Raw genomic sequence first — 20,212 nt, 5'->3', positions numbered from 1 at the left:
CTGAACAGCTTCGACCAAGGAGCTGCAAGCAAAAAGGCTAAATTAAAAATACAGACCCATTTGTGGTCTCACACTAGTGAGAGTCAGGAAATCAGCATAATGACACTGAGGTAAATGACATGTTAAACGTTAAAAAACTGTTTGTATGTTATTAAGCACATGTTAGACAATGAGAAATTATTTTGAAAGTTGATTTGTCTTCACCGGGCTGCTGTTGAGCCCTTCCCCCTGCTCATCTCAGACAATGGAAACAGTCGAGTCATTTTGTCTTTGCTAATGGGCACAAATTTTACATAAAATCCCTTTTTTGCTCTTGAGCAGAAAAGTGCAACAGTGCGATGCGCTGACGAGGACAGGACAGCTTGCTTTCTGCCTTGCGCTTGAAGGAAGTCTACAGAAGGAAAAAAGCGAGCCCTTCTTTCAGTCTGGGATATCTGTGGATTTTCTCTGTTCCTGCACTGTGAAATTTTCAGTCAAACCTGAGCTAACAGAGACTCTTTCCCCAGCAGCGCTTTACCGAAGATGCCGGCTATTGTGACGGAGCGCACGTACCTACAAAAGATACTTAAAATAATTCCTTAACTTGCAGTTATTACCTCATTCACAACAGCGTGTGATGTTCTGCTGAATGCAAAGATTAGATTCTGAATTCAAGATCACTTCAAAGTACAAATTAAAATTATTCTACTTTATTATACAGCAAGTCTTCTGCGAAGGCTTACTTAAATCATTCCCACTTGGAACAAGATTACAGTTACGCTTTGTTGCTTCAAGCACATACCATTTACTCAACTATTAGGTAACTGAATATGCAGCATTTATTGTGCCTGGTTTCTGCCAGCCTACCGAGGGGAAAAAATGCAAATGCCAATGTTTCTCAAAGTTAAAAGTACATGAAACACGTCCTTGTTATCAGGCCTTTGGTTTTCCCCTTTGATCAGCCGTCAGAAACTATCTACACTTGTAGTCTGTGACTGTACAGCTTCACAGCACACTCCCTGCCACTGACAGGTGGTAATAGAAAGGGTGAGAGACCAAGCCCCGCGGCAGGCGTCCCTTCCTCTGATAACGTCCAAAGTACCGGGTGATAACCGTTAGTAAACACTCGGGCAGCCGGTTAATCCATACATCAGCAAAGAGGGGCAGATAATTTTGAACTCTAATGGCATGGACAAAAGCACCAGGGCTGGCATTCAGGGATTTATATGGGCTGCAATGGTGACTTCTGGCTCCTGAATTTCATCGGCGCACACAACTTTGATTTATCTCTCTGCCTGGCTGCAGAGTAGATTCCTGGCACTAGAAAACCATCAACGCTAAAAGGGACCTCTACAAAATGGGACCGTGGCTCTTATGTGATACATGCACTTGAACTCTGGATGAATCCCAGTTTAAACTGAGAGAAGGAATGACCAAATATTTCAACTTTTTAATGGGTCTTTGGATTTATAAGGTTACTTCAGTCTACTAATTTGTTTTAAAGCAAGGGTTCTTGAAGCTTATTTGAGAAAATGCAGCGAGGAGGCGAAGTAATTTCGACGATGTTTAAGTCTCTGCAACATTTCCATGTTGTCAGCTCCCCTAACTGCAGGAGGAAAAGCAAAATTTGATCTCTTTTTGAAGCTTCTTTTTTTCAATTCGTCCCTCTGGAGTTTCACACGACCACGAGACCCCCACTCTGCAGAGACTCTGAGACCCCAGCCACTTCAGTTGTTTTCGATGGGGCTCTTCACGTACCTGAGACCTACCGGGGGGGCTTTTAAATCTGCATCCCGAAACCCCAGGGTGGCAGCGGGGAGATGATGAGCTCCCACAGGGTTGCAGGGTTGTGCCAGAGATGAGAAATCTCTTCTTTACTAGTGTCTGCTCTTATTCCGAAAGTGAGAAATGGGAGCATTTCTGCTCCTATAAGCAGACATATGAATAATAAGGCAAATGGCTTTTGAAGCTCTGCCAAGATGCCTGCATGCGTGTACAGGGAGAAACTTCATAGAGCGCCGGGCTCTGGCTCCTGAGATACTTGAGTGAGAGCAAAGGAGACAAGTGCAGCGTTACCCCTGCAATCAGGGCCAAGAGCTGCCAAAACTTCTTAGCAGCAACGTGTGAGGTTGCAAGTGTTAATGTAAATGCAGGTTAGAGGGATTAACTGCACACAAAGTTTTCTTGGGAAAAAACTGCGAGGCTGGTGAAGCTCTGGTTTTATCTTTCCTCCCTTTTCGCTCCTTTTCCACGTTAGGAGTTCACATCTGGCAATATGATTCACACCCAGGCATCCAGCCATGATTCACCGACCACCGCTGCACCCCGCGGGCGATCGTCCTGCCTGTGAGTAACGGGGCAGCGGAGGTCCGGGCGCCGCCATCTGCTCGGCCGAGCAGTGGAGTCCACGAATTCCTCCTTATTTCAATACGCACACTGATGAAATGGGTTCCACGTAAAGCTGAACGCGCAGATGCACGACCAAGGTTACTCGGTGAGGGTAGAAAATAGGATCTTGCTTGAACAGGCAGGTCCTCTCCTACCATAAAGCCCTGGCTCTGTCCCGCTTTGATGTGAAACAAAGCCGTTTCAGGAAAAACAAGACCGATTGTCACGAACCTTCCTTTTCTTCTTGCCATCGTATCAGCAGACAACAGATGTATCAAAGTAAAAGAATTTTTTTGGAGGCAGAATTAAGTCCTGGGTATTTTTTCACCTTGGAAAATTCTTCTGTGAAGCGCGTGAAATGGCAGATGGGCCGGTCGCTCCCCAGGAGCTTTTGGGTGCTTTGCCCCTACGTACACCGTTACCAACGGCACACGAGCTAACGGCATTAAACTCACACTGATAGCAGCTAACCATATCTCTGCTATTTATTAAATTGTAATCTCTTTCTGGCTGCCTTGCTCTCCCCTTTTCAATCCCAGTATCTCGGTTGATAACGTATCGAATTCCCCATCGTCGGCCAGAGAGAAGTTTACAAATAAACCTCAGTGGAGTGTCCTGCTCTCCAAATCCCCCAAAACCCGCAGCCAGAACGTAACTGCAGAACCAGTGCGGCTGGGAAAGCTCCCGCTGATTCAAGGGATTACCCAAGGGTTGAGAGAAGGCAGGCGTCACCCCGCGCCTTTACTGACAAACCGCTGAAACCCTACCGACAGCCGCCAACATCAGAGCTCGACGCGCGAAGCCCAGCTTTTCTTCTCCCCCCCAGCCCCGGTACAGCTTTGATGGTGGAACAGGTTCCACCTATGAGGCGCAATTCATTTAGAAACAACTCAAGAGAGAAGCAAATTAGGTATTATATTAGCCAAGCAATTACTAGTGAAATCCTGGTGAAAGCTCACTAAATCACTGAAAAAAATCCCACTGACTTAAAATTGTGTCAATATTTCATCCTATCGCGTGGTGCCTTCAAGCTAGTGGAATGTTTACTTCTCCCCTTATTTACTGAAGACGAAACTGGGTGGAAATTAAGACCATCAGCCTCCTTTGTTCGATGCCCAAGCACCATCCCAGATCCCCTGCACTACAAATAAAAAACAACCCCGAAGCGAACCAAATGGAACAAGCCGGAACCTTGGCTTGAACACCTAGGTTGAAAGCGCTTTGTTTTGCGGTTCCAGAGTGTTTAGCTTTACACTGCCCCAAACACTCCACGCTAATTCTGCTCCACATGCAAGATTTTCCTATTAGAACTTTAATTTTCTCCTGATACCCATCTCCCACTTCTGCTTTTCCACTGACAATTGCCTCCCAACAAGAACTTTACTCACTGGACGCCGCTGCTGGACGGAGCAGAATCAGGCCCCCCGTCTTTCTGCTTAATGTTTCTCGCATTTTATTAATGGCAAAGGCTTCTGTTACTACTCATACCAAATCACCTTGCTTAGAAGCACAGGATTTGTCTTTTGCATTGCAATTGTTTCAAGGCTTTTATTATAAAAGGAAAATAAATTCTACAGAAGGAAAAAAAAAAAAAAATCCCAAACCTTGGAAACATCCTTTCATTTCACAGTTAGCCCTACCGACCAAGACCAAGAAAACCAGAGGAGCTTATTTTCTTCTCTGAAAAATCAAGTAGTAAAAAGTATTTTTACAAAATATTTTAATGCTTCTAGTGTGTTATTTTTCTAAGTCAAAATAGCTAAGCTAAATCTTTCACCATAGCCCTTTAATTCGAAAGCCAGGGGAAATTTTTTTCATTAAACCTCTGGACGGCTTTGTTTAAAATATGAAATCAAGTAGCTCCATTTCCTGTCTTCTAAGGAACAGTAAATCAAAAAGAGTACGTTCTCCAAAAATACAGTAATGGTTCTATTAAAGAGCTTGACAGTTTTGAGCCTCACCTTGCATATTGCAACATACGTGTGAGCAAAAATAACAGAGTAAATAGGAGAGGAAATGACCTGCCAATTTTAACCGATAAAAGATGCATCCTTCTCATGAAAGGGGTAGGGGTTTGACCCCCGGGGACGCCCAGACCCTGGGGTGCGACCACGATGGTCTGGGAGGGAGAGGAGGGGCTGCCCAGCACCTTCTCTGGCCCCTTCCGAAGCAGGAATGGGCTTTGAAGGGAGTCCCGATCCACTTGGCACCGGGAACCACAGCGTGAGCGCGCCAGAGCCGCCCGGAACAGCCTCGGCCAGCAGCAAGAATCCCACGGGCCCGTGAGGAACCAGCGCATGGAAACTCCTTGCCCAAAGGAGTGAGTCAAATTGTAACATACCACGTTTAAATATTAATGGCTGAACTTTCCTACAGGGTTTGCCAACTCACTTCCATGCCATAACTTTGCCACTCTGGGGGGAATGCCAAAGAGCAGCAGCTTTCAGTACTTGAACAATTTTTTTTTTGGGGAAAAAAAAAAAAAGAATACCTGTGAAAATGCCTTATTTAAGTGTGGAGGAAGCGGCATCTCCCTGACCTGCCCCAAATCTGACTTTTGAATGCGTGCCCACGTGCTGCTGATCCTCTCCCGTGCACATCAACTGAGGTGTGACAGACTCTGCAACAACTCACCCCGCGCACGGCTGCTGAATCAAGGTGTGAGTGTTAATTACTGCCCTTGGAAACGATGGCAGGAGCTACAGCCTTTTGCGAGGAACTCTATTTCCCTGTCATCTTCCCTCCCACGGAGTTTCTTTTTTTTCCAGAATCGCTCGCAGTTCTGCTATAAACAGGACATTACTCACCAGCTCTGTATCCTGTGAGTGCATTTAATTAATGGAGACTTCAGTCGGGGTGCCCAGTCCCACAGGCAACGAACACTTTCAAATCCCTTTGAACTTTTGGCTGAGCGAGACTGAGAGGTTCCTGCGTCCCTCCTCAGCGCGCTACAGACTCGTAAGCAAAAATACCGTTTATTCCTCTGTCTTTATTTCTAAACGAGTTTTAAGCAAGCATGCAGCTGCCGGGAGGAGCGAGCCTGGCAGCGGGGTGGCCCCGGGAGCCCCCATGCCCAGCGGGGACGAAGGCGGATGGTCGGGCGGGACGTTGCCCACGTCCAACATGGCAGTGGCCACAGGTCAGGACCTGTCCCAGCTCAGGACACCGGCCAAAGCGATGGATGGCAATGTTCAGGATCATAGTGATGCTGTGGTACAACCTCGGCAGGTCCTCAGGGATCATCTCACCCTCCTCCTCCTCCTCACCGCCCCGACAAGCACTGTCTCCTCCAGCCCCGCACAAGGGGTTAACCGTGGGCTCAGGAGAAGCGTTTCAGATGATTAGGAACACGGCCAGCCATCGCAGCCATCCTGAAGCCTTTCAAATGGGAGAGAGGCTGCAATTTTCAGAGCTGGAGCAGTGAGATATTTTTATAAATACATAAATCTTTTCAAGGAAAAACAAATATAGAAGAAAGAATGTAAACATTATTGTAAAACGCATAATAAAATGTCTGTTGTTTGTTAATTTTGCTCCTTATTATCCAGTCTATCTGTACCACCGATGTTGAAACGTTTGCCTTTTTTTTTTTTTTTTTTTAAACTCCCTTATTCATTTAAAAATAGTTTCCTGCATGTTATATGAATAAGCAAAACCTAAGGTCCTAAATCCAGGAGAACTTTGAAGTATGAAACCCATGGTCTATGGGAACTATGTTTTCATTAATCAAAGTAGATGTTTCTAAAGCCATCAGATTTATCATGACTGGATTTCATATGTGAAACCCAATATACACACAGACATACACTGCTTGTCCTTTTGGATTAGTTCTGACCTTTTACTCTCCTTTCTGAAGGATCTGCCTTTCCTCAGAGCAAGGCTGCCCTGTTTTACCACTCCAGCAGCCAAAGGAGCCTTGACAAAGTATGTTTTCAACTCTCCGCTTTCTGTGTCTGAGTCTGGGTTAAGGTCAAAACATAAATGATTAAGTGTATTTATTAAACCCTGCCTTTGCCTCGAATGCTCCCCGCGACTCCATTCCATGCCGTCCCAACTGCAGTTTCACACCAGCCCGCCGGTAATACACCTGGCCACCAAACGAGGGACCCGAGTGTCGCCGCAGCACCGATGCTGAGCCCCAGGACGGGGAAAGCTGACGGAAGCCCCCCAGAGCCCCCCGAGCATCGCCGAGGGCTCCTGCAGCCCTGGCCGAGCTCCTGGCTTCCCCAGAGGCGCGGAGGTTAGCAAAAGGACACGGGAGAGAGACGGCATGGTTTAAAAATCGGAGGCAGCATGTGACATCCGTCCAAAGCAGGACTTAAAAGATAAAACGCCAAAAAAAATTATATCTGCGTTTGGTGTCACTGGGGGAATTTATGCCGCGGTTTTGCAGTACCAGAAGCACAGGACTTCGTCGCCTTGCTGTAAAGAGTAAAGCAGGGGCCTTGCTCTTGCGGGCACCGATGGGGAAGGGGCAACTCATCGACAGCCCGAGGAACACAGCGCACTGAAAAACACGATGAGTGTATTTTTGCAATACTGGATGCAATTTATTTAGCAGTCTAAAAGCAAAGAGAGATGGAAACTACAGTATAACTGGATGCCATTACAATTCTAAAAACAAAATACCCCTTTGTAATAAAATTAATTTCCAAGAAAAAAAAAGCTTCCCCCCGCCTTGAACAGCAAGATTCTTGCATATTTTAACTCTTTACAGCTTTGCAAAATCAGAACGCCTGGAAAAAATCAGGAATGCTATGATCAGCTCCAAGCCCCCTTAGAGATTAACATTTCTTTACATTTAATCCTGACATAAAGTAGAGTGTCCTGAAGAGCAGAGAGCTCCGCACAAGCCGGGGCAGGCGGGGAGGCTGCGCGTTACCAGGTATGATTCTGCACAGCAGAAAAACTTCACCTGATGCTCTTTCAAGCTCCAAGTCTGGAAATTTCATTTAAAAAGGATTCACAAAAGATCTTCAGCACTTTTTAGTTTTCGCAAAGTTGGAAGTGTTTTCCTGTGGTATTCACATACTTATAATTCTCAGTCCTGGTTAAAATTAGAAAATCCAGTAACTTTTTTTCCTCCTAGTAAAATTTCCCACTCTCTGAAGATCTATGACTTAGTTAAGCTTACAACAAGATGATTATTGAGACCTTCAACAATGCCTGGGAAATTTAAACACACAATGAATTCCATTAAATCTCAGCGGGGGCTTTTTTAGACGAAGTCTTTATTTTGTTTTACTTCTCATCTGAATAAAAGCCGCGATTTTATGCCGCTGAAGCCTTCGTATTGGCTTCACCGGGAAAAGCTGCGTAAGATGCAGGAAGGACACATCTGGTATTTCTGTGACACTACATAACGATGCTTATTTGCTTGTTCCTTTATATGCCAAGTCCTTTCTGAACCCCGCGGGCGAGGTTTGCAGGCATACCCTTAGTGACCTCACTTTGCGAGGTAGAAATATGCCAATTCCACTGGAGGGACTCGAATAATATATTACTTCCCTTAGGAAAACAGCAAGATTTATCTTGCTTATTATCAATCTCGTGGCATGTGCAAATGCACGTGTGTGTGTATATATATACACACACATATAAAGAACACATAACGGATTATAAAAGGCTCATATTTACCCACAAGTAAGGAAAGATCTGACAACTCATCGGGGTTTTCTAGATAACTAAGATCTTACGTTACGCTTTGAGACACAAGTGTGGATTTGTCATATTCCTTGAGAATTAGTGGTAACTGTTCGGAGCCAAGGAATTTAATTCTGATTGTTTCATTTGAATTAAAAAAATCTTAGTGTTGAAAAAACATTGGAACTGTGCTATATACTAATGTATCACTCAAACTGTAATAGGAGACTCTTGGTAATAGAAACAGAGAGTGTAATGCTTGGAAAAGGCCAAGTTCATCGTGGGTACAGTTCCTCTGCAGATGAATGGTAGGGAAAACCCTATCTAAAACCCACTGCAAAGGCGGGGGGTGAAGGTTTCCCTGTGCCAGGCCCGCCTGGATGGAGCTGCACAGCTGGGATGGACGTGGCCCAAACCCTGCCCGAGCATCCTTAACGTCCTCCTGCTCAGCAGAGCGAGTCCAACGGAGACAGAGACTTCTGCTGGGCTGCAGGTAACTTGCTCTTTATCAGTAATATGCACACAGAGAAATGTTCACAAACAAGGGGAGATCAAGAGGCAGTTTCTTATCGCCTACGAGAAAGTTCGCAGAAGAGAATCTGTAGGAAAGCGGCCGAGCAGCCATCAAAGCTCCGGACATGTGAAATTTGGTTTATATCATTAGCAACCAGTTAAGAATGAAACCGAAATATTTTTTGCGTTGTAAGAGGAAATATTTCTCTGGTCTCGTATCACCTTTTCCAGATGAAACATTTCACAACCCAGCCGACATATAAACAGAAACCAAAATATTTTCCTAAGGTGCATCACTAATCCCACTCGGGGCCTCTAACTTGTAATTTATTTGTCTTACCTCACTATGAGATAATGTACGCGTCGGTTCCAAGCTACTGTCCAATAAGTACTTGTACACAGGATAAATAAATCTCACTTGCAAACACGAGGCGCTGGCTGGGTGTTTGGGAGGAGCTGGGAGGCTGATTTCTCTTTTGCTGCCCAGCACGTGCGCGGCTCCTGCCCCGGCTCCTGCCAGCCCCAGGCTGCACAGCCGCCCGCAGCCTTCCTAAGCACGAGGCATCTGCGCTTTGCAACCACTTCATGAAAATTAGCATATTTGAGTCATTTAGAGCAGGGGTTTCCGTGTCGGTAATGTAACTCATGCCATACACCTATGCTGTAATCGTCTTTTCCTTAGGGAATAACAGAGTGATGACCTTCTTCTGACGCGTTCTGTAGCAAATCTGTGTTAACATTCAATTTATTAGGGTTATGTCTAATACTCTGTGAATAGCTTACTGTAATCACAACTTCCCTACAAGTATTTTAAGATATTTCACGAACGGCACGGGATGGATTCAGGTATTAAACCAGAGTGATGGAAATGTTTGTGTTCGGGGCAGCTGAGCGGCTGCTCTAAGGATACAGCACTGTCAACCACCAGGAACTGGTTTGGAAGCTTACTCTTGCTACTTATTAATTGAGCAACCAAGATCGGGGAATGGAGGAGAGGTTACAAAACATACCTACAAGGGCCAAATCTGAGCCAAAACGAGTTATCAGCGCTGATATAAAGAGTTTCATTGCTTACACTGGGGAAGAGCTGGAATACCAAGGTTTAAGTAACTGACCCAAGGTCACTGGGCAAGTCTGTGCAGCGTTGCCTGGAAAGAATCTTGCATCTGAGGACATCCCAGTGCAATGGCACATTTTCTAGAAGGTACAAAAACACAGACGGGACCCTCTAGAGCCCCCAGGTCCTGCCCTGGCCAGGCAGCAGGTCCCAGGTGCCCTTACATCAGCTCTGGGCATTTCAGAAATTGCCTCCTCAAAGCCTGTAGATCCCTCCAAGGACATTAAGAAACTGTGTTTCTTTAAGGACTGCAGAGAAACACGAAATTTTATGTTTAGAAAATAATGAAAATTCAAAAAAACCTTAAAAGTTGTTTCCTTGCAAGCCTTCCAAGACAGGGAAGATAAATTCTTTTGGCCTGATTCTGGATTCATGAAAAGCACGTGCCAAGTTGCACAAGCTAGTTATCTAAGCTCCAGCACGGACTGGACCTAGGAAGCACTGAAATCGCTGGTCCCAAGCCAGCTTAAGAATATCCTTAATTTTAAACATGCAAACAGCTACGGCGACTTCAATGGTAGCATATATATGCTGAAAGTTAAGCGTGTGCTTAAGTGTGCTGCTGGAGCGGCGCCAGAGCGCTTGGTGACTCGCAGTCCCAAGGTCTGATCTCCTCCCAAAGCCTGTCCGCAGGAGGGATTTCACTCCAGCCAGCCGGGCTTCGGAAAGGCCAGGCAGGACCCAGCTGGTCAGGAGCCAGCAGACCCGCTCCTCGCTGTCTGAAGTTTTTCTCCGCATACGTTGAGGAGGTTTTGCCCTTGTCACTTACGTTATCCATCAGACATCTGGTGGCTGGGTAAGGCAGAGCGACGTTGCAAGGTGAGATGATGGAGTGAAAAAATTATTGCAACTGGCATGTCCTAGCCTAAGGCTTTCGGTCATTTAACTCATCTCACTCTCATCCTCGGCAAAGACTGTACTCAAAGGGCAGGAGATTTACCCTTCTACATGCCTCACGTTTGCACTTGGCAATTTGCAGCAGCAACTCCAAATGCAAACAGGAGTTAGGCAAAGCCGGCTCACCGTTTACAGCTCAAAGCAAAGCTTTCAGGAAGAAGCAAGAACTACTTAAAAAAAGTCATACAAGGACTTCTAGTGCCATGAATAACACTTTTTTTTACTTGGCGACGACCTCGTGTTACAGAAATCATAAAAGGTGACTAGAAGGGTGCGCCTATAGGGCATTATTCTTACGGGGAAAAATTCAGATTAAAATCTGTCTTACCAACGCCCTTGGAGTTTCTCCGTCCTCTCCCATCATATCACTGCCTATGAGAAAGCCCGCTACCTGCAGGTTTTCCAATAAAGGGCAGATGACCATTTGTGCACAGGTTAAAGTCTGTTGCCAGACGCTCGGTGAAACTCCTTGACTCAGACGAAGAAGGCTGTTCCAGGGGAGATGCTGACGGAAGGGACCATGCCAGATCCCCCAGCCCCTGCTGGCTGCTGCCTGCCGGGGAGCTGCGTCACTGCTTCAGCCGTGCACTTCCATCCGCACCGCTGAGACAAACGGATCTCCCACAAAAGCAGAGAAGGACAGGGAGTGGGTGCATCAACCCAAATAAATGCGGAAAAATGTCAAAGGTAAGAAGAAAGTCTGATAATTCATGTTGTGCCGTTAATTTATGAAACGCAGCATGCTCTAACTTGGAAGCACAAGAACCGGATTTTTATAGTAAACGTTCTTTTTCCTTCCTTCAATAAAACCCATTTTGGAGCATGGATGGCAAGGACATGCTTTGCTGTGATTTATGAAGTAATGCAACCTGTAATGTAATTTGGGATTAACCATTCAACCAGAAGCCACCCAAAGCCCCAAGGGACCAGGTACACAGAGAGGGATGAAGGAGAAGCTTCGGAGTCTGGAAGTCCAAATCCCGATGCCCAAATCCTTGCCTAACCCCACAGGCCCTGTCCCTGTCTGGCAGATTTCCCTGGATCCAGGAAGAACCGCCCCTGTTTTCCCAGCACCTTGGCCCCTTCCCAAGCGCATCTGGGATGATGGAGGTAGGTGTTTCTCCCTGCCTGCTTCCCCAGGAGGGCCTGATGCAGCCACTCAGCTCTGCACAAACTTTACAGCCCCCTCTAAATACACTTTACAGCACCAACTGGCTTAAGCACCCCAGAAAACGTGGGACCACTCACACCCGGAGATGAAGGAAAGCCCGTCTCTCCCCAGGGACCTGAAACCAGGTCCTGTGACCTGCTGGGTTGCAATACCTAAACCCTCCTGTGAAACCAGCTTTACTCCACGTGAACAGTTTGATGATTATACCCACGCCGCTTGCCGAGGCAAGATGGATCCTGCGAGCTGCAGACTACCATTCTCGGGGACCATAAATATCCCACTGAAATCATAGCTTGTACATATTTAAAAGGATAAACCTGCTACTAATAACTACGAATCAAATGAGAAGATTCCAATTTTTATGCCAGAAAGCTAACAAAAATCTTCAGTGGGTTATAAACAAGTATCTATCATTATAAACTAAGTTCAGCATGTAAAAATCCAAAGATGGAGTTTATTGTCTTTAATGGCTGAGAAATGACAAGTGTGTTTGGTTGAAAAGGAATTTAGCAAGAAGTAGTTCTGTACGAGAACCAAAATCCCTCTTAAAAAAAAGAAAATCACTGCTGACAGTTTTACAGTAGAATTAAGCCGCTGTGAACTTTCAGAAGTGGGGCTAATCACAAGTTTCTGCGGAATTTAACATGGAAAAGAAATCTGATTATTAGAGAGAAGCCTAGAACTCGGGTAGAAGCTGATCCTACACCTTTTCCAGTCTAAAATGATGAGTGAAACTAGTGACGTTTTGCAGAGGGGGTAGCTGTCGGACAGCCTGCTGAGCCGCCTCCCTTTTGGCAGCAGAGCGATGCTCTGTGAGACCATGAAGCAACCACTGTCCTACCCTTGTGTCCTAAAGAGCTTCCCACCAGAGCAAAGCCATCTACAGGTAGGCTCGGCGCAAAGCGTCGGGAGGGAAAACTTGCTTCAAAAGCAGAGAGCAGCAAATCCAAGGAGGTGAGCAAGCGGGCGTCAGGTACTAATGAAGATGTGAGGGATGCATCAGGTCTGATGATGTGGCTGTGTAAATACATGCAGAAGTATTCCCTACAGCGGGCAAGCTCAAAGGTGGAAGCTGTCCAAAGGGAATCTCTGAAAAAAGCCTGGACAGCAGCAAAAAAATGCGACAAAACCCTTGCCAAATGTTTTAGTGCTCTGCTGAAAGATCAAGGTGGAAGGAGCCTCTGCGCTGGAAGCCTTGGAACAAAGACAGACTTTCCTGGAACAGAGCGCCTAACTGTTCAAACATCAACCCATCATCTCAGTTGTGAACCGAAGAAATAACAATAATAATTTTACAGAGAGAGAAGAAAAAGGGAAGGGGGAGAAAGGAAGTAAAATCTTTTGCCAGTTCCAGGTACAATGACCTCCCTATCTGCAGATTAATTTAAATGGAGGAAAGCAAAAAAAAAGTGGGACATAAGATGAAGTAAAGAAAACATTTCTAAGTACAACAAGTGACCAGATTGGAAACGCGTCCTAGGAGAAGTAACTTCTCCTAAGCACACAAGTATTACCTTCGATACATTAACAGGTTAACAGAGGCCCAAGTAGTTTTATACATGGAGAATAGATTCAAAAGGTATGTTCGGGCACGTTCAAAGCACCGAGGGATACGGTGCTGCAGCTCTGGCGTCTATCAAGCCATGTTTATTGATGTTCTTGCTAGCTGAGGCAAGGTTTGGGAACATGGATCATAACACCATTTTTATACCCTATAAAAGCACACTGCAAAGTGATGAGAAATGTGGATTGTTGAGTAGTGCCAGGCAAGTCCATTACAAAGAAGGAGCGCACTTTTTCGTGAGGCTTTTTACAACGCGAAGAGTAATTCTTTGCTTGCTGTGAAAAAAATTGGGAACCCTCCAAAGCATATGTTTCACAAATCTCCAAAAAGTGGAAAACAAGATTCCAAGAGGAGAAGTGTAGGAGGTGCAGTGTGAGAACAGAAGTTGGGGACGAGCTTCCTGCATGTCCCGCCTCGGGGACAGATGGGGCAGGGACCAGCCCAGGACCTCTTCTAGCACACTTCAAGTCTGCACAGGGGCTCCGTCCCCAAGCTGTTTCTCCCACAGCTGATCTTCGGGCAGGATTTGGGACGGCACGGGAAGCTGGTTATCCTCTCTGTAATTACAACAGTTTTTGTTAAACTGCATTCAAAACAGGAGGTGAAAATGGAGATGTTTAAGACCACCTGCATTTTCCGCTTAATCGAGCAGAGAACTGCCTTCTCATTCCAAGGTGGAGAATTAGCATCTTAGCACCTTGTTTCTCCAAGACATTTGACCTTTGCAGCGCTACAAACTAAGACACTGGCTAATTTTCATCTAGTTGGACCCTGTTTGGAAACTACTGAGGAAGTGGGATACGTTGGAGGTGTTTTGGTGAAATATTTAAACAGGAGAGTTGCCACTGAGCTGAAGGCACCTTTTCCCCAGAGCCCCTGAAGCCCTGCCAGGGCGCAGCTGAAAGGAGGCCCAGAGACGACAGAGACCTTCAAAAGTGCGTAATTCAATCTTTTTCATGTCAACTTTGAAAGCCAGCCCCAAATCCTTGCCTGTATCTAAACACGGCAGTTCATCAGGTAGGACAAGGGAAAGCATCACCTAAAGAGGTCACATCAATATGATCTTCTTCAGGTAGATGCAAATAAGGCTACCAGGATTTGCTTACTGAAATCCTTCCCGACACATTCCGAATACTGTGGAAACCAGGGAAAACAGAGACAGTAAAATAACTCTCCAGGTTTATGTCCGAGTCTTGTTGATACCACTCTGACCAGCCCAGTAAAGTCGTTTGTCCATCTTACGCCTTAGTTCCTCCACCTGTATAATGGGCACGAGACAATATAGCTACTTGACTTCAACTTTCCAAAAATAAGTATCTGGGAATGCTCTGAGGTCTCAGTAGCAAGTCAGTGCATATCCCTGCTCACAAAAGACCCCCTGTAGCTAACAATATGACTTTGGAACACCTTGAAAATCCAAACCAGATGAGTGCTGTGCCCATCTACATCAAAACGTTGCCGTTTTTCAAACCACCCCGTTGTTAGGTCAGAAAGCCCGTGAGGCCTTAGCTTCCGTAGGCTGTAGCATCAAAAGTTTTAGGCAAGTTTAGAGAACCCATCCTAATACTCAGAGCAGTGAAGACTAGCAGCCGAAGCTGAACTGGGAATCTCACTGTTCACAAAGAATGCAATTCACCTCCACGCTGAGAGCAGGCGCAAGGCCAATATACCATTTAAGACCCATTTTCAGGGCTTAGTAAGACTTAAGTGGCGCACAGACCTTGGGCTGGCCTTCGGCACGGGAGGGAGTTTTGCCCGTAATAAACTAGCAAGAGCCTGCAACGCAAATTTCTGCAAGACCTTTGACAGGATGACAGCTACAGAAACATAATAATCCAACAGACTTGTAACTGCTGAGTCCACCTACCCCCCTCATATAAATAATAGGTCCAAGACAAAGGAAGTGGAAATTAGATGCTTGTGGTGAATTGCAGAGAGCCAAAGACCTTATAAGATACCCAGTACTTACATCTACACTTAATTAGGAGTGAAACTGCAGACATGAGACCTCAACATGTGGTATTCACATGTGGGCTCAAAAACACTGTCAAAGCCAGTTTTCTTATGGTTAAAACGTTGAGGATATGATGCAGAGGGAAAGTCTGGAGATGCCTGATGGACAAGCCCAGCCGTCTGTGCAACGACACGCTGTGATTTACCAACTCAAACGCAGGGGCTGCTCCAGAGCTGTTCGCCCAGATGCCAAGTTTTGCCCTTCCACCCCATGCAAGCCAGACAACTACAGAGAGGTCCCGAGATGTCTGTTGTACGTATTGATTGAGCAGTTAAACCTAAACAAGAAGAAATCTGAAATTCAGATGTTAGTGTCAAAACTAATAGGAAACAGGATGCAGCTATAATGCAAACACAGTGGTCCAAATTCTGCTCTCAGTTACTACCCAGCGAGTCCAATATGAGCACCGGGAGAACGCATTCTGTTGTACATTAATGAAGAATTTTGTCTCACAGACTTAAAAATAAACTTGTAACTTTTTTTGACCCTATGTAAAATCCCAGCAAGATTTTCTCCAGGAATAGGCACAGGACAAAATTGCTTGTTATCCTGATATTACTTGACTTCAGAGACGTCTACAACAGAGCCGGGGTCTACTGGTGAAATCCCAGTTCCATCAAAACCAACAGGAGTTTTGCCAAGGCATTCAGTGAACGCAGGGTTTCACCCCAAATCTTTAAAGCAATATAATTTTCCGAAGAGAAAAAAATACATTAAACCACAAACAAATGCTTTCCTACGGATATTTTAAACAGATTTTAAAGAAAGTATCTAACTTAATTAAGAGCGCAAGTACATGGATGTCATCTTCACTTCTTGTATAAACAATTCACCATGACTCACATTTCTACAACACTGTAGTGAGTTGGACTAGCTCTCTGCAAACAAAACCAGAGACATCTGCAAATCGGATTTAAAATCTTTTTTTTTTTTTTTTAAAAAACAAAATGATTAAAAGTTGAAGAAACACTTCCATATGGAAGAATCTTACCCCAACAGGTCACCACAAAGACACTTCAAACACAATAAAACAGGAAGTGCTAAAAAAAGCATAGCAGCTCACAAAACCCCCCACAACCTTTTCCACAGAAAAAATATATGTCACCCTGAGCAGAAAAACCATTTGGCAGCGTAATGTGTCTTTAATCTGCTCAATTTGCTTATTATAGTAAAGGGTTAGAGGAATTTTCAAGCAGTGGCCAAAAATACTCCAATGATATCCTCCCCTCGAAAAGTAAACCTTACTTCAAGTGAATCAACTTCTTCAACTGGAATATTTCAAAGCCGAAAGTACCCCCACTGGAAAAAAAAAAATCAAGCTCCTGTCCCCGAGGGATGGTTTGACTGCTGAAACCCAGGACCAGCCATCGTTTGTCCCTGCCGGACTGTGCCAGGCACCCGCTCAGCTCCCTGCGGCAGGAGGTGAGCGGCAAACACCCAGCTGAGCTTTTTATGTGCCTTTTACTGGACTTTAGAAGGGCAAGTGTACTTTGAGGCATCACGGAAATTAAGTATCTTGGTACTCCTGGCCCCGACGCCTGATGGCACGGGACTGGGAGCTGAGCACTTGGGCGCAGAGCACAGCGGCGCTGCCGGCACCGGAGCCAAACTCAGCATTACCCGACGTCAGAAAAAAATTGATTTTGAGCCTATCGATTTGCCAAATCGCTTATCGACTTTGAGTGCCTTCAAAACCCAAGACAATAGTTAGAGGAGATGGATATAACCTAGAAAAACCACCTCCGAAGACGCACATTCCTTTTGTGCCTTCCCTAACACAAACAGGGCACAGGGCGATTTTAGTTAACCTTACTCCTGATGTTCTCGGCTCTACTGCCTCAAGTACTCGGTCATGTTAAACCTGATAATTTATAGAAATGCTGTGTCAGTTTTCCAGGTTGTCTACAATTAGAAAACCGTGAATGTGACCAACTTGCACCCGCCCGTGGCACGGATGGGCACAGCACCGAACCGGGGGGAACGGGGAAAGGAGAGATGCTGCAGGCACCACAGAGATGTCTACAAGAGGCCAACAAAGATAATAAGAGGAAAATATAAGGAAATCAAAGCTGTCTGCTCTTGATATTTAATATCCATGAGTTAAAGACAGAAAGGTGCAAAAAGCTTAATAGTATTTGTGGCTGAAATCAAAACTTTAAAAGAAACTTATAGTGAACAGTAATGTATGCAATGACATCTGGGACTGTAATCAGCAAACTGCTTTCAAGAGCTGCCAAAGCAAACAGCCAAATAACAAATCCACTTTACAGATCATCAATCTGGTCGGGCACTTGCCAAGGTAAATAGTACGAGGCTGAAGTTTGCTTTGCAAACCAGTGAGCTGGGAGTTTAGCAAGGCCTGCTTCCAGGACAGCAATGCTGGGGCAGGGTCCTCCTCGGGCCGGCCCAGAGGGAAGTTCAACAATCCCACATTCAGCCCGTGATTCGGGGTGCACGGAAAGATGAAATATAACCAATGTTAGGGATTAAAAAAAAAAAAAAAAAAGAGATCCAGGTTATGTTCATAACTCATTTCATGATGACGACTATTAATGCTGGTACAACTCAAACACAACCCCCTCAGATAAAGCAGAGTTTATTGTAACGCTGCTTTGCAGATTGGGCAACATTTCATGGGAACTCCAAACCTAAGACTGAAAAAAATTAGTAGGAAATGAACCTTCTTTTATTTTCAAATGAGATAAAATCTGGCTCCAACTACCATATTTTACATTTTAGGGAAGAGGATATAAAACATCAAACAGTGATTTTTTTTTCATTATGAATGCAAGAAAGATAATTTATGGCGGCTGCAAAACATTTATTTAAGAAGTAAAGCCTTTATGTTCTGCATACAATTTATAGGGTTGTAAAAGAAAGAAGTGAAACAACTGCAGCCATAACATGTGCATTTATGAATAATAATAATTGTAAGTCCGTTTTGTTAAATACAACTTCTGCTTCAGAGTTCACTCTTCAGTCGATTGGGAAGTCCTCGAGTGCAACCTCAGGTTTGTTTAACGTTACACTCTTGGCTAAAAAGAAAAAGGGAGTTCAAGACCAAACTGCTCGGCAGCGTATGTCAAGAACCGAGCAGAGTGATAGCCCGATGCATATATAATACTTTTCAGCCAGTGAGAGACAGCGTATTCCTGGTGGAAATTGCCTCAGCTCAGTCTTTAAGTACAAATATTTGATGTTTGCGGCAGTCAGGCAGGGGTGTTGCGACACGGGGAGAGGAAAAGCTTGTCCCCGCCGCTGATGGCTTCTCATTCCCTCCCCTCGGGGCTGAAGAGCATCGGGCTCTTTCCCTTATTGCAACCAAAACCCCATTGCTTAAGTGCTGCGTTGATAAACATAAACCAAATGTGATGAAATTGGCCCAGTGTTTACTGCAAGAAAGGTGACTATTACACAGCTGTAACATGAGGTGGGCGCGCAGGCTGGGATGTGTGCGCGGGCCATTAAATGCACAACTCCCCCTTTTTATTTTTGCTTTAATTTGGCGTTTATCCTGGGCAACAACAGGCAGCATTGCTCAGCACTTTGAAAGCGCGCAGGTAACGCGTCTTTTCAGCGCTCAGGAACCTGTTTGGGGGTCGCCTCCAGCCACGTTCAAGCTCCGTACCCTAAAACACCAGCAGTCCCTGCGCCGTGCCCTACGGTTTGATCATTGTCACCTGTTTTTTAGTTCTGGTAAGTGCCTCAAACAGTTACTCTAAGTTTTTAGCTAATCAAACCACGATGAAGCATGGGAACAATTTAGAGCCGTAGTTGGAAATAAGTAAGAGGATCCCCCACAGGCACAAAAAAATTCTGATGACGAATCTTTTCATGCTAATCAAGAGGTCCTGTATTCCTAATGAGTCGAGTCGCACGAACGTCCATACAGTGGGGCCAAGTTCCCAGTGGGTATTTATGGCACAGCCTGCTTTGAAGGGCTCGGTTCTCCACTCCAGACACGGCATTTTTCTCTCTTCATGCCGCAGACCGTCACGCTGCAGGCTCTGAGGAGCACGCTGCCTTCTCCACAAGCAAACGCCGCTCTTCCCCGCCACCGTGACCCCCCCAGCGTGTGCGGATCTGTCCGGTGACCATTGACCAGCCGTCTACCTCCACCCCTTCCATACGCTCCATCTCTAATGAGCTAACGCCGACCCTCAGCTTCCCTCATCGAGACGCTGGATTTTACTTATGTGGATATTTTCTATTTTGGGGAAGTTTTCCCTTCTACTTCTGTTACACTGAAAAAAGCCAGCATCTGGTATCACAATCCAAACAGATACGGCTACCCTAAACACTGAGCTTTCAGAGGCTTGGCAGGATCCCTGCTCCGCGCCGCGAGGAGCTGCCGGTGGCCAAATACACTGATAAAAAGGATGTGTAACTCCTCAACACTATCCATGATGGAAACAACTGCAGCTCTCACTGGAGGTCAGGACGCACACGAAAACAAGCCTACATGTGTAGCAGATTACAACAAACACATGGCCAAGATGGACTCGACAGATCAAATGTTGGAATCGTATGATGACACATGGAAAAGTGGAGTTTAGCAGGGGGAAAAAAGCAACTGAGAGCCCATATGTTCAATTAGCAAGATACAAAGCTTTTGTTGTATACCAAAAATAGCAAATAAAAGTCTGTTGTCATTTTTGGATATCCAGATGTGTTTCATTTCCAGCTTCACATCTGAACGTGTGGACCTGCCTGAAGATGAAAGAGAGGAAAGTGTGGCAATGGCTGAAGGGTATAATTACATCAAAACTCTTCCTTCCAAACAATGGGCGATTACGCTCCCCCGCACCTTACACAGCCTGGCCTGTGCGCGAGCCCGGGGCCGGCTGCTCAGACTTCAGCAGGCTTTTACCTACTTTCCAGAGCAGGGATGGCACCTTAGCAGAGATCTTCTCTCGCAAACGTGAT

The 20,212-nt window shown here is 45.4% G+C and overlaps 1 protein-coding gene across 10 annotated transcripts in view; it reads right to left on the bottom strand.

Annotated features, from left to right (window-relative positions):
- The window catches only part of BCAS3 (BCAS3 microtubule associated cell migration factor), a 364,497-nt gene that overhangs the window by 23,998 nt on the left and 320,287 nt on the right, over positions 1-20,212 (bottom strand). The gene's annotated exons all lie outside the window — the stretch shown is intronic.

This window comes from Chroicocephalus ridibundus, chromosome 7, assembly GCF_963924245.1.
Source record: "Chroicocephalus ridibundus chromosome 7, bChrRid1.1, whole genome shotgun sequence".
In the NCBI taxonomy this organism is placed as follows: Eukaryota; Metazoa; Chordata; class Aves; order Charadriiformes; family Laridae; genus Chroicocephalus; species Chroicocephalus ridibundus.
The sequence above is the reverse complement of the archived record's forward strand: the minus strand, read 5'-3'. Positions and strand labels throughout refer to the sequence as shown.